Source organism: Mus caroli, chromosome 2, assembly GCF_900094665.2.
Source record: "Mus caroli chromosome 2, CAROLI_EIJ_v1.1, whole genome shotgun sequence".
Lineage (NCBI taxonomy): Eukaryota > Metazoa > Chordata > Mammalia > Rodentia > Muridae > Mus > Mus caroli.
Window position 1 is genome coordinate 106544305 of NC_034571.1, and position 13555 is coordinate 106557859.

Here is a 13555-nt window from a genome sequence, read left to right on the forward strand (position 1 = left end):
CATCTCAGGCAACTAGAAACTGATCTGGTGTGTGTGTGTGTGTGTGTGTGTGTGTGTGTGTGTGTGTGTATGTGTGTGTGTGTGTTTGTGTGTGTGTGTACAAATATGTGCAGAGGCCAGAGGTTGACTTTACATCTTCCTCAACCATTGTTTTGCTTTTTCTTGAGGCAAGGTCTCTCACTGAACCTTGAGCTTGTTTGTTTCAGATAGACTGAGTAGTCACTAGCCCCCTTCATCCCTCAGGTCTCCATGGTTGCATAGCAAGACTTTTACCCATTGTTCCATCTTCCTAGTGCTCTCTGATCTAATTTGATGAAGTCCCTATCAAGAAAGAATTTCTTTTGGCTTTACAGTTCCAGGTGGATATAGCCTACCATGGGCCACAAAAATCCCAACTTTGGCTGTTTACATTTCATGGTCAATCAGGAAGCAGATAGTGGACAGGAACTGGGTCTAGACACAGGCCCTCAAGTTCTTCTCCCAGTCAACTCTCTCTTCCAGCAGAGAGCTACCTCCTTACTGTTCCACAGCCTTCCAAAACAGCACCGCTAGCTGAAGGCATATGTTCAAGCATATGGCCTATGGCAGGTTTTTCGTGTCACCTGAAAACAAACTCTCCTTGGCCCACCTGTGCTTTAGCTATTCTTTCTCCATCTTAATTTCATACACATATTGAAACTTAACTATACATACATGGCTACAGGGTGGGTCTCTGCCTAGCCTACCTGCCTCCATCTCAGCATACCACTCCCCACCCCCACTTAGCAGTGAACATTGTGACATTGTCAGTGACTCCCATGGCGGCAGATTCACCAGTCACCTCCCTGTCCATTTTCTTTGATGGACAGAACTGTATAGGGCTGGTGTATGCTTTGCCCTTCCTGCTGTACTGCTTTCATCTTGCATTGGATAAGTCTGCATTCCTCGGTTCTCATTTTTCCTCCCCGATGGCCTCTCCCGCAGTGTCTGCATGCCCCAGGCTGTGTGCTGAAGCCCTCTCTTCTCTGGCTACGGTCCCTCCTTGGCAACTCATCTATTGCTGTGGCTTTAAATACCAATTTTATGTCAATGACTCCCTGGTGTATTTCTGTCTCAGTCATGTGTCCTCGAGTGCATGCTTTTATATACAGCATGAGCATCTAGTTAACATTTCAAGCTTAACATGTCCTGAGTAATGCCCTGCATTCCCACTCTCAAGCTCGTTCATGGCCTGCTTCTTTACTTCAATTAAAATCTCCAGTCGAGCCGGGCATAGTGGTGCATGCCTTTAATCCCAGCACTCGGGAGGCAGAGGCAGGTGGATTTCTGAGTTTGAGGCCAGCCTGGTCTGCAGAGTGAGTTCTAGGACAGCCAGGGCTATACAGAGAAACCCTGTCTCGAAAAACAAACAAACAAAAAAACTCCAGTCAAGTATCTTCACAGTGAGCTGTTTCCCGACTTGTTTAAAGAAAACTCTAAGCCCTCTAAGTTTATGATGCCTTCTGATGTCCTTTCCTCTTTGTGGACTCTGGAACCACCCGCCCCAGCACATCACCTGATAAATCTCTGGAGCCAGAGATCTGCTCTTATAGACACTTTCCTTGAAGCTAAACTCTGGTCAATAGGAATCCAAGGGGAGGAGGATTCTGAGTTCTCGCGATGTACTACACCACCATGCCACCTCAACATGCCTTAGTGTCACTCCTGGCGTTCCTTTTCCCATTGCCTCTCTTGGCATTTCAATCTGTTTCGTAAGCTGTCCTTCCTGAATAAGCTTTCTTAGCCCTGTATACTTTAAGAATGCCCTACCCAGTGTTCCGTGACACCACACTGTAATATAATGTATTGATTTCATGGGACTTTTGTTTCTGTTGTTTTGTTTCACTGTCGGTAGGCTGCAGTTTTATAAGAGGAATGTGGGTCTTGTTAGGTATTTATTCCTAATGTGTGGCACAGTGGCAAATAGCAGTAGTTTCCCTTCTCCTTATGCAAGAGCATTCCTCTGTCCCATCTCTAAGCTCAGTATACAACTCATTTCCATTTCTGTTCACAGCTCACACGCACAGGAGTCAGTGTGTGCTCAGGTGGCTTTAGTGAAGTTGTGAGGCATCACAGAAGCCAGCCTTGTCCAAGTCATTTGTTCCTGTCCTTTTACCCTTGCCTGTCTGTAACCAGCTCTTAAAGGTGATTCAAAGTCTTTCTCTCCTGTGAAATGCAACATCTCTCACCTTAAGCTAGAATATCACATACCACCTATCCTGACTTGTATGTGGAGGGGGGAAGGCAGAGTGCTTGGTTTCAGGAACTCATTGAAGATCTTGGATCTAGTATTGAGATGTGATCTATCTGTATCTATATACATATATGTAACAATAATTCAAGTAGAAGAAGGATGACAGGAATTTGAGAGGAAGTGGGCAGGAGCCAGCCCCTCCAGGGCCAGGTAAGCTGTTTGAGAAATTGCATGGCTTCCACGTTAGATATAAACAGGGGGCTGGTGTTATCAGATGTTGTAACTTGCCTCCAGTTTGGGACAAATCAGAGGCAATCATGAGCACAGGAAGAAGAGTTGAGGAGGTAAAAACAGGTTAATAGATATCAGTGCATCTAGGAGATCACCAGGAGAAGTATATGGGCAGGGTGTGTGAAGGAAGGTCACCTCTTACAAATGGTCACTGAAATGTTTATTGGGATGAGATGGCATAGCATGGCAAGAAAGGAAGCCTTGTATAGAAATCCGAAAGAACGCTACAATTAATGGTAGATCTAAGAAGAAGCTGTCAGGGAGGTCAGGACTGGACAGGAGGCTGTGGTAGCAAAGACAGCAGAACAAACAGGGAGTTGCAACTCCCAGGATGGAGAACACAAACAGAAGCAGTGTGCTATGGAATCCCACTGCCGACTCCTGCACTAGGCAGAAAGGGGATGGACTGGTGACCTCACAAAACGTGTTCAGCATCTTAGAAAATGAGTAAAGTAAATCAAGGAAGAAGAAAAATGCAAAAATGTTTGAGGTTAGGTTGACAATTTTTAAAGATAGTTTGAATATAGAAGAGTATAAAAGTAAGATTGCTTGACTACACACACACACACACACACACATTAGAAATTTCAGTTGTCCAAAGAGTTTGTGTGGCTGTTGTTATTGCCTAGCTGTTTTTGGAAACAACAACAAACAGAATCCCACATTGACTAGCCACTATTCCTATTGCTTGACTTTATTAAATGGATAAAGTCTATTTGATTTGGGGTACTATTTGCCAAAATGTATAAAGTATTTCTATATATTTTAGTCCTCAGAGGATTTTTTTTTTGAGTCAAGGTTTCATTATGTCTCCCTGGCTGGAGTTTGATATGTAAACCAGGCTGGCCTCAAACTCCGAGATTAGCCTCTCAAATGTTGGGATTAAAGGTATGTGACACTATGCTCAGCCTTAGAAGATTTTATATAGCCAGAAACTAAAAGTCAAAGCTATATTAAATAACTCCCCAGCCAGTAAAGTATATGAAAAATGAAGATAAATAAATGTATCTGTCACAGCCAGCAATTTGAGAGGCTGAGGAAGACCATGTAGTGTGTTCAGGATCATCTGGCCAGCAGTTCCCAACCTTCCTAATGTTGTGACTCTTTAATATAGTTCCTCATGTTGCTGAAGTCCCCAGCCATAAAATTATTTTTGTTATTATTTCAAATTGCAATTTGCTACTGTTACAAATTATAATATAAATATCTGATATACCAGATATCTGATATGTGATCCCCGAGAAAGAGTCATTTGACTGCAAAAGGGTTTGCAACCTACATGTTAAGAATCATTGATCTAGATAGTGGATCTTTTCTCAAAAATAAAGGAAAGAAGGTTTTAAGGAGTATTCTTTTGTAATGGACAATTGCTGATGTGTATCTTGAAGAGAGTGTGTGTGTGAGTAATATTTTTCAATAATGTTCCTAAACTGATATTTTCGTCTTTTCTTGTTACTGTACTTTATTCGAGGTTGCTGTTACTGTTGCTGTTTGGAAGGTGGTTTGTGTATTTTGAGAGAAGTTATCAGAATGGGACCCAGGCTGCCTTGAACTCATGATTCCTCCTTGCCTCTGCCTCTTCTGATTACTGGAATAGCAGGATTCTATACCATCATAGCCAGACTGTTGTTAATTTTGAAGTGTGTTTGTGTGTGTGTGTGTGTGTGTGTGTGTGTATTTGTATGGGTTTATGTGAATTGTATACAGGCAGGATGCTACAAAGGCCAGAAGAAGGTGTCAGATCCTCTGGAACTCAAGTTACAGGTAGTTATGAGACACCATGTTGTTGCTGGGACCTGAACCCAGGTTCTCCACAAGTGCATAGGGCTCTTAAACCACTAAGCCATCTCAACTTTTTTTGTTTTAACTTTTTAAAATTTTATTCATCTTACATCTGGATCAGATCCCCACTCCCTTCTTTCTTCCCAGTTATACCCTTACAAATCTCTACCTCATTATCCTCTCCTCTTCTCCTCAGAGAAGGGGAGCCCCCTCCTGTACCACCTCACCCTGTGGCATCTAGTCCAAGCTGGACTAGCCACATCCTCTCCTACTAAGGCCCAACCAGGCAGACCAGGTAGGGGGAAGGGAATCCAATGGCAGGGGACCAAGACAGCTCCTGCTCCATTTGTTCGGTGGCCCACATGAAATCCGAGCTGTACATTGACTACAAAAGGATAGTGATGGGGTCTAGTTCCAGCTCCCACAAGCTTCCTGGTTGGTGTCCCAGACTCTGTTAGTCCCCATGGTCCCAGGTTAGTTGACTTTGTGTCTCTTCTCATGGTGTCCTTAACCCCCTCCCCCAACTTGCTCACTTCTATCCCCCACTCTTCCATAAGACTCCTTGGGCTCTGCCTGACGTTTAGCTAATGATCTCTGTATCTGCCTCCATTGGCTGCTGGATGAAGCCTCTTAGGCAACAGTTATGCTAGGTTCCTGTCTGCAAGCATAGCATAGTATCATTAATAGTGTCAGGATTTGGCTCTCTCACATGGGATGGGTCTCAAATTGGACCAGTCAGTGGTTGGCTGTTCCCTCAGTCTCTGTTCCATCTTTATCCCTGTGCATCCTGTAGGTAAAACAAATTCTGAGTTGAAGGTTTTGTGGGTAGACTGATGTCTCCTTTCCTTTTCTACAAGTCCTGCCTGGCCACTTTAGTCTCTATATCTCTCTCAGGTAGGAATCTCAGCTAGGGTCACCCCCATTGACTCCCAGTATCCTCCTCTGTTCCAGGCCTCCAACTTGTCCTTGGAGATGCTGTCCCCACTGCCACCAATTCTATTCTCACTCTCAGCCCTGTCCCACCCCCCTCTCCCCATTCCTGATTGCCATCCCTGTCCTTTCTTCACTCCCACTCCTGCCCAGTTCCCTCTTTTATCCACCTCCAATGACTATTTAGTTCCCCTTCTGAGTGAGATTCGAACTTCTTCCCTTGGGACCTCCTTCTTACCCAGTTTCTTTGGGTCTGCTGATTGTAGCATGGTTGTCCTGCACTTTATGGATAATATTCACTTATAAGTGAGTACATACCACACGTGTCTTTCTGACTCTGGGTTACCTCACTCTGGATGATATTCTCAAGTTTCATCCATTTGCTTGAAAAATTCATATCTTTATTTTTAATAGCCGAACAGTATTCTACTGTGTAGATGTACCACATTTTCTTTATCCATTCTTCAGCTGAGGGACATCTATGTTGTTTCCAGTTTCTGGCTTGTAAAGCTACTATAAACATAGCTATGTTCATAGCAAGTGTCCCTGCAGTTTAGTTGGGCATGGCAGGAGTGGTATAGCTGGGTCTTGAGGTAGAACTATTCCCACTGGAATTTTCTGAGAAACTGCCAAATTGATTTCCAAAGTGGTTGTACAAGTTTGCATTCTCACTAGCAATGGAGGAGTGTTCCCCTTGCTTCACATCCTCACCAGTATGTGCTGTCCCTTGAATGTTTGATCTCAGCCATTCTGAGGGATGTAAAATAGAACCGCAGGGTTGTTTTGATTTGCATTTTCCTGATGATCAAGGACATTGGACATTTCTTTAAGTGCTGATTGGCTATTTGAGATTCCTATGTTGGAAATTCTCTGTTTAGCTCCATGCTGCAGTTTTAAATTGAGTTATTTGAACTGTTAGTATATGATTTAGTATACTTAGTGTATAATTTCTTGAGTTTTTTGATATATATAAATTTTGGATATTAGCCCTCTGTCAGATGTAGGGTTGGTGAAGATCTGTTCCCAACTGTAGGTTGTGTTTTGTCCTATTGACAGTGTTCTTTGACTTGCAGAAGCATTTCAGTTTCGGGAGGTCCCATTTGTCAATTGTTGCTTTTAGTATCTGAACTGTTGGTGCTCTGTTCAGGAAGTTGTCTCCTGCATCAATGTGTTCAGGGAGATTAACTTCTTAAATGTAAACAAGCTTGTATTTGTGTTGCTTGCCATTCCCTTGTCTAGTTCCAGTTACTTTTCATAGAATTTTATTAGTTAGTACATGTTGCCATATCATCGAGCTAGACGATTAACAGTTGGCTTCTCAAGTATTTGTATGTCACAAGGTTATTTCCCAGTTCTGATCCACTCTGATATCCATATATTATAACTATAGTGAAAATCATAGTTGTACTTAAGATTCTAAAATTCACCTTCTAAAAGGAACCCAGATAGTATATTTTTCTTTTACCAGTTCATTTTAGCTTCTGCTTATATCAGACTTTAAATTACCTTTTTTGTTATTTTTATGAGAAAAATAAAATTCACCTATTTAATATGTACAGTGCAATGAAGTTTAGTATTTTTGCAGAGTAGTGAGTTCATAAATGAGTTTTAGAAAGATTTAAAAGAATTTCTTACCACTCTAGAAAAACACTGTATGTCTTAGTCAGCACCCCCCACCCCCCAAAACATACAACTTCCTCTTCAAGCCCTAGGCATCCCTAATCTATTTCATTTATTTGACTGTTTATTTAGGCAGTTTCAAGTAGAATCATACAATATGTGGTATTTTGTCATTGGTTTGTTCATTTAGAATAGTGTTTTCAAAGAGTTATCCATGTTGCAGTATGTATCATGTCATTATTTTTATGACCAAATAATATTTCATTACGTGTATGAAATGCATTTTATTTATTCATCCATCATTTGGTGGATAATTGGGTTAGTTCTACTTTGTGGAGTACCAAAGCTGAACATTCAATATAATGTTCTATCTAGCCTTGAATATAGAGGTACTATGAGTTTACTGATATAAGGCAGCACTTACATACAAAACTTTATGTAGTAGTATCTGCAGTATCCTGATGTGACATCCTGATCCAGTCTGCATGTGACTAAGTCCTTTGTTTTATTTCCTAACATACACTTTCCCACTCAAATTTTTTGTCCACTTTAGAAACGGATGTAGCTCTTGCATGGATAGTCATTGGGAGAAATAATTTACATATGATACTAGCTGAATTCCCAAACTACAGCTAAAGAAACATTTTTGGTTACATATAGATTGTCCACAACTGGATCTTTGGTGCACAGCTGTCTAACTTGAACCTGGAAATGTGGCCGTAGAAGGGCTACTTGGCAAAAAATACTGACAAAGAAATGCCCTTCAAATCTGTGTCATATGGATTTCTCCTCGCCCATCTACTGTGGCCTAAGATTGCTGATGACACTGCCGCTACCCGTTACTACTCCATGCCATCAAGTATTTATAATGTGTCTATGAAAAGTCATGCACAGGAGACACATGCTTTATTCTAGGAGTACATCATCTGGCTTACAGAAATCCCGTTGCAATCTCTCTTTACATTGTCTTTTCATATATATATATTCAAATATATATAAATATTCATATATATATAAATATTCATATATATATATATATATATTGCTTGGTGATAGACCTTTTCTATAATATATATAAGGCCCTGGGTCCCTTCTTTAGCATTGTGGAAGAAAGTAGAACAGGAGGGAGGGAGGTACAGTAGGAGAGAGAAAGATATGGAAGACCCACAAAATAGGGCTACTATGTTGACTTTTAATAAGCACGTGAAAACACTAGTTCAAAATCTGCTTTCTGTAGAAATAATAGTTCAGGTCAAAGCCAACATCATTAAAAAGTATATAGGTTAAGCTGTTATCTAGATTTCAATCTCTAAATACACTTTCTTTAAAGTTTATTTTAACAAAAACATGTTTTGGGGAAGGAAGCTTAAAAGTGGTCACTTTTTAACAAAACCCATACATACATGCATTACTTGATGTGTGAAAAGTATGAAAATATTGTGCATCCTGCTAACTCTGATAGGAAAGATGTGTATATACAGCCATTACTATGTCTTGCATAAGAAGGGTCAGTGACCCACTTCCTACAGTGTATGAGGGAAAGACATTAGTCTAGTTCTTTCACTGACATCTCCCAAGCACCACGTCCAATTTCATGCACATCATAAGTGCCCGGCAGATATTTGCTAAGTTGATGTATTGATTCAGGGAATTCCTTTGTAACAAACTCCTTCACCAAACATCAGATACATTTTACAGTCTGGCTCCGATTTCTAAAACCCACCAATACAACACAAAAACGTCTATAAGCAAACAACTTCATATGTTCCTATGAAAATCTTCAATGCTGGTCCTTTGAACATGGAGCTTGTGGAAAAGACAGAGCTTACAAGTCTTAAGAATAAATAGAACTCACCCAGAGAACCATGGGAGCATGGGAGTTAGGTAAGCAGAGGGAAGAGAATTCCAGATTCAGAAAGCATCAATTCTACATACAATGTATTTTGGCTTTGCAAAGTCCTGGATGCAGTCCTCAGTCACACACACACACACCCACCCCAGTACACACACACACACACACACACACACACACAGACACACACACACACAGACACCCCACATTCTGACTTGAGTGCATATAGCAGTATCACAATAATTAATAACATTTTCCCATGTATTCGATACAAAACACATACGATTTTGGCCAATTGTATTACAGTTGCTTCTATGTTCTTCTGATATACACTTGCTTTTTAAAAGTGCCTCAATGAGCCAAAAATAGATAACCATCAGTCTGGCCTTAGATGCCTGGCATTTGAAGTCTTAATACATTCAAGAACATATTTTTTTCACTGCAAGAAGTCACAATTGCTTAGCCTTCAAGTGAGTCTGATTTCAGTTGTTCTCCATTATTCCATCATGCATCAGTTTATATTTCGCTGTTATTACTAACCATTTATTAGTAGTTAACTTTAGAAACTAATGTCTTTTACAGTTGAAAGTTTTACAGAGAGAAAAGAAGACAGGCTTGGTTTTAAATGTTGGAGGTCCTGGCAGACTGTGCTTAAGGCAACTTTGGTGGTCTGGCAAGACTGTCTAGTAACTAGTCTTCTGGTAGGACAATGAGTGGTATTTACGAATTTGTCCATGACCTCTCTTCTTTGTGCCCCTGCAGTCTCCAGTGTCATCATTAATTAGTCGTCGGTCTCCCATTTGTCTGTTAGAAAGCATCTTGGGTAAGCCAAGTTAATAAATTGGAGTGTGTGAGCTGCTGGCCACCGGAACATGCAACTGTGCAGGGGCAGTTGGAGGGCAGCCTTCTCCTTTTATCCTGTGGAGACATTTAATTCCAGCAGGTCGCTCGGGAGTCCCAACCTGGTGGGGTACAAAGGGGTCCTCTGAGCACACCCATGGGACTGCTGTCATTTGTCCTAGTTTTACTTTCTAATTTCTAAAACGGAGAACTCCAAGACACAGAGGGTAATTTCCCAAGTTTTCTCAGATTTCCAGAGAATTTGCCAACGTTCTTCAGTGCATTTTCACGATAGGTAGTGAGATCTCAGCAAGGGCGTGAGAGGCAGTACTCCCATCTTCTAAATGGGAGATCTGTAAAGTCATTGAGCACCCAGCTTCTTCAGCTTTTAGTCCCCAGCCCTCACACTGTAACCTTCCTGCTGTGAAATGTTTCCTGACCAGTTTTACTAAGTCATCATAATAATACATAATAGTGCAATTGTTTGCTAATACTACACACTCTGAAAATTACCTTTATGCATTATCTCATGTCGTTCAGGAAGAAAGGGGCCATCATTTACAGATAAGACAAAAAGCCACAGCCCACCTGAGCTCAGGGAAGTCTTGGTCCAAGCACAGAGTAATGGCCCATAAACAGTTTTATGGCCACCCCATTTGTCACTACTGTTAGGACAAACGAAGAGCTACAATGACCATCTTTTCATTTCAGAAGTTGAAGCCTTGCTTTAGTGACTATGGACCCAAGCTCTTTTTACTTTGCTTAGAAAAAGTAACCTTTGAAAGGCATGGCTGCACACACCTTTAGTCCCAATACTCGGGACGTAGAGGCAGACGAATCTCTGTGAGTTCAAGGCCAGCCTAGTCTACAAAGTAAGGAAAGCCAGAGCTCTTACACAGAAAAACCCTATCTCAGAAAACAGAAAGAGTGAGAGAGAGAGAGAGAGAGAGAGAGAGCAAGAGGGAGAAAGAGGGAGAGAGGGGGAGAGACAGGGAGGGGGGGAGAGAAGAGGGGAGGTAGGGAGGCACATAGAGAGGGAGGCACTGAGGGAAGGAAAGAGGGAGGGAAAGGGAGGGGGAGGGGTAACCCTGAAGAGATCACCCATGCTTTCAATTATTTTTCATTTCTAAATTGATAACATGACATACTATTTGTGCTCACAAAAATAGTTCTAAAAATAGTAGAGCTTGAATGTCACTGAGGGGTTTTTGAATTTAAAGAATTAATGATTTATACTGTGAGAAATTGTTATGTCTTTGTGTATTTTCAGAGTCATAACTGCATATCAGGAGAAAAGCATGTCACTCTGAAAGTTCATTATCAAGTGAATATCAAAGCAGAAATCATTCAAAGTGTATTTAACCAACCGTCTGTGTGCTGGCCTCTGTGTCCAGTCGGTATAATCATCTTGGCTACCTTACTTATGCTTTGTGGGAGGAGGTGATGAGCAGTGCTGAGGTGATAAAAATTCTCTAAGCCAGGGGCTGGTGAAGTGACTCAGCCAATGACATGCTTGCCAGAGAAGTACGGGGGCCTAAGCTCAGCTCACGAGCACCCATGTCAAAGCCAGGCATGACAGTTCTGTCCTGAAGACCCAGTGCTCAGAAAAGCAAGGACAGTCAGATCCCAGGGCATGACTGACAAGTCACTGGTTCAGAAAGTGACGACAAAATATAAAATGGAGAGTGAGAAGAAGATAATCAATGTCAACCTTTGGCTTTCATGTACACACATTCACACACACACATGCACTTATACATGCACACATGCACATACACATTAAACATGCACACACACATGGAACATACAAATTAAATTGTTTTAGATCCAGTGATCCCTTTTCGATGGACTTGGGACCACCCACTATGACATTCTCATGTTTTAGCCCTGCCCTGACTCTGCCATCCAGATCTGTTTGTTCCACTTTAGAATGTATCCCAGCTCTGTCTACTCCTGTTCCTTCTTTTCTCTGTCCTCTGACATCACTCAAGCTCAAAGCATTTCTGTTTCACTGTTTCAGCAAAAGAATAATGATATCAGGAGGACTGTTTACCATTGTTCAAATGGTTTACCTACTTGGAAACCAGGAAAGAGAAGTCTGATAATAGTGGAATAGTTATAGAGTACTTTTTATAGAGAAGACCAAACACACTTTCAAAGAAAGGTAAAGATGTTCAAATAAGTATGCTTTTTGTTTGTTTTTACAACTTAAATATTGATTTGTTCTGTGGGCATGTGTGTGCATGTGCAGAGACCCAAGAACAACTTTCAGGGTTGGTTCTGCACTTCCACCATCTGAGCCCCTGTATCAAACTCAGGGCAGTGGGCATGGTACCAAGTGCCCTAGTCCACTGGGCCATCTCACTAGCTGCTGAAACAAGCATTTTGAAAAGGTTTGACTGCATTTGAGGAAACTGTTCTCCATTTGTTCCAAGATAGGATTTGTATTTGTCACCTTGGTGACTAGCACTGGACAGTTGTAGTAGTAGACATTCTAGGAGAGCTCTAACCAGAGGCCCTAGAAAGCAGCAGTGTCTGTAGAAGCCTGAAGCGGGGCACTCCTGTACTGGGATCTAGTAGCCCCAACCCTGAGAATGTGTGTTAGGAAACAACAAAAGACCCCCCAGTCATGTTCTCACCATCTTCTGGTCTCCCGACATAGTTGAAGAGTCTAGAAATCTGGTTGTCAATACTAAAAATGAAAAGTGTCAACTCCCTCCTGTGATATCAGCACTTGAGAGACTGAACCAGACTTCAAGGCAAGACCAATATGTCCCAAACAGAAAAAGGAAAAAGGGTCAGGTGACTATTTGCAGAGGACACTGAGTAGCTTTGCTTGTTTAAAAAAACAAAAAACAAAAAAAACACCAAACAGCCAAGTAGGATGTTTCTGATGTAAATAAGAGTCCCTCCCCAACTGCTCACTTCCAAAATGCCTTTTGTGTGTGTGTGTGGGGGGGGGGGGGGTTCATAGATTCTTCCAAGATGTAAAGTATACATTTCTCTACCTTTGCCCCCAGCCCCTTAAGACAGGGTTTCATATAGTATCAGGCCAGACTGGAGCACTCTGTATAGCTCAGTTGACCCTTACACTCAAGTCCCATCTGCCCCCAAGCACTTCACAGGTATACACTACACAGCTATTTGTTTCTCTATTTTTATACTCGGCAGTGTGATATGCTTATGATAAAAATCCAAGGCTTTAATTTGGTTTCTTAGACAAGTAATTTCCAGCCATTACCAATAGTTGAAGCTACTGGCCAGAAGTATATAGAAAACATTGAAAGATATTTTTTTTTCCTGAGTTAACCACTTTTCTTTTTTTTCATATTTTTTATTGGGTATTTATTTCAATTACATTTCCAATGCTATCCCAAAAGTCCCCCACACGCTCCCCCACCCACTCTCCTACCCACCCACTCCCACTTCTTGGCCCTGGCGTTCCCCTGTACTGAGGCATATAAAGTTTGCACAGCCAATGGGCCTCTCTTTCCACTGATGGCCGACTAGGCCATCTTCTGATTCATATGCAGCTAGAGACACGAGCTCCAGGGTGGGTATTGGTTAGTTCATATTGTTGTTCCACCTATAGGATGGCAGATGCCTTCAGATCCTTGAGTACTTTCCCTTGTGGTTTCTGTGTAACCAAATCCAGTTCAAGGCAACCTGATTATCAAAAGAGCAATTTGTTATAAATTCTGGGTGTCCAGTCTGAAGTGGATCTAGTGAAAGTATTCATGTGTTAGTGAAGCTGGAGGTACGTGGCCTGAGGTCAAAGGGCCCTCATTCTGTAATGAATGTGCTGGAGAGTCAGTAGGAAGAGTGAGAGAGGTTATTTTATGATCTGGAAAGGTTGCACTCCAACCCAGCAAAATGGAGGGCATCCAATTGCTTTCTGGGAGTAATACTTATCACCCTGTAACTCAGGTCCCGCCCTCCTTTTCCTCATTGGTCAAGCGGTCAGGGGAGGGGTCCTCAATCTTAGCCATCACCGGCTACTTATATTTGTCTATTTCCCTAACAAACCC

The 13555-nt window shown here is 41.7% G+C and overlaps 1 protein-coding gene across 3 annotated transcripts in view; it reads left to right on the forward strand.

The window, feature by feature from the left end:
* Positions 1–13555, forward strand: part of Fmn1 (formin 1) — a 371650-nt gene that overhangs the window by 281323 nt on the left and 76772 nt on the right. The window lies entirely within an intron of this gene.